This window comes from Heterodontus francisci, chromosome 11 (assembly GCF_036365525.1).
Source record: "Heterodontus francisci isolate sHetFra1 chromosome 11, sHetFra1.hap1, whole genome shotgun sequence".
In the NCBI taxonomy this organism is placed as follows: Eukaryota; Metazoa; Chordata; class Chondrichthyes; order Heterodontiformes; family Heterodontidae; genus Heterodontus; species Heterodontus francisci.
In genome coordinates, this window is record NC_090381.1 from 42917588 (window position 1) to 42919738 (window position 2151).

The following is a 2151-nucleotide window of genomic DNA, read 5'->3' on the forward strand; positions in this document are numbered from 1 at the left end:
TTTGTTTAAAAACATCGTGCTGAGTTTCACAGATGACAGTAGCTGAAGCAGGAAAGCACTTCAGGCTTTTCCGGTGGGCTTTTCAAAAAGTCGGAAAACCCCAAATCTGTCAAAGTTGAGAAGCGTGTTCCTGCTTCAGCAGCTGTCAGCAGTGAAACTGATGATATTTTTAAAAAGGCTGCTCTGCAAGAAGAAGACAATGGGAAATTTCCCATCTCCAGTCACAGAGCCCTGGCGAGGATGAGAAATGGCCCTGAGTACAGTTTACACCCGCGGGCCAGATGGAAACCTTTGGGGGGCCGGATCCTGGCCCGCGGGCCGTAGGTTAAACAACCATGACCTAGAAGGACAAGGGCAGCAGGGGCATAGGAACGCCACCACCTCCAAGTTTCTCTCCAAGCCACACACCATCCTGATTTGGAAATATATCGCTGTTCCTTCACTGTTGCTGGATCAAAATCCTGGAACTCCCTCCCTAACAGCTTTGTTGGTGTACAAGGACTGCAGCGGTTCAAGAAGGCAGCTCACCACCACCTTCTCCAGGGCAATTAGGGATGGACAACAAAAATGCTGGTCTTGCCCACAACATCAACATCCTATAAAGTAATTTTTAAAAAAAGCTAATTGAAAATTTTTGGCCACTGCTATATCAATTCCATCATTTTGCAATGTTTGCTAAACAAAGCTGTATTTCCTTCATGTAGGAGAAATTACTTGTGCTTGAATGGAACTTTAGAAGTTGTTGCTTGTTCCATAATTAAATGATAATGTATTTTAAAACTTGATCTTTGCTTTTCAAACTCCAGCATACCAAGGTTAAAATTGTACAGCATGTTTACTTTCAATAGGTTACTTCTGCATTGAAATACAGTTGGATTACAGTGATGAACCCAGTAGATTCTTCTTTTGTACATTTCTTTTGTTGTTTGCAGTAATTATTGCTTTCATATGATAGACAATTATATTTACAGGGATGAAATTTGTTTTCTCAAATTTAAGACAGTTTGAGATGAACCAACACTGTTTGCTGATGTAAATATTTTGCACATAAACTCCTATATTCAGGAGGCTCATAGGAAAGCATCACAGCTGCTACTTCTATCGTGCAAAAACTTTCGTCAAGATTTTGGGAAAGTGACAGATTCTATTTGTCTGACTTGTTCCATGTGTTCGCTTAATTATCCTGAGATAATATGAGCAAATTCAAAGAGAGACTTTAAGTGATTTCAAGTGTGATTCATTTCAGCCTGAGATGTCAGATTGGCATCGAGGTAAGTTCAGAGATATTTAGGATTGTGTCATGGCATTTGCTGGAGCTGATATGTCTGCAGTCGGGTAATTGAGCCTTTTGATCCAACAGGTGATGCCAGTTCCGTTACTGTGAAATGGAAAGTGTGGCTGGAGGAGTTTGAAGCATATGCTGACAGTTGGGCTTTGTTTTTGGACGGGGCAACGAAGGTGCAGAAAGCTCAGCGATGGGCCTTATTACTCTTCAATGGGGGTGTGACATTGCCTGACATGGGAGAAAAGGTGGATTATGAACATGCAGTGAAAGCTTTGAAGGACCATTATGTGATGAAGCCAGATGCCACATTCCAAAGGCATTTCCGTCAAAGGGGAAACAGAAGCCCAATTTGTGACTTGTTTGAGGCAGGCATCGGATGGATGCAATTATGTTGTGATGGATTTGAATAACCAGATAATGGATCAGGTGGTCCAACATTGCAAGTCGGATAAGTTGAGATGCAGGCTGCTGGAATGAAGAGGTGACTTAACGTTGGATGACACTTTGAAGATAGCGACTGCATTGGAAGCAGTGGATGGACAAGTTCACAGCCTGAAACTTGGTCCTATTTCTGCCGTTGGCACAACAGCATCTGAGGTTAATTGAGTGACACAATGGAATCCAGGTACGCATATAAGTAAACAACAAGTTTGTGAGAGTATTTCAGATGTGGTAACTTGGGGCACTATAGAAGAGATGATTGCTGTCCTGCCAAGGGCAAGATATGTACAAAATGTAGGGGCAGAGATCATTTTGCTAAGAAGTGCAGAAGCAAAGCTTAACAGAGTGGCAAGCCTGGCAAACCATGTGCCAGAATTGAAAGTTGGGTTTTGAGACTCCAGCAATACAAGTACAGGTGGTTCATA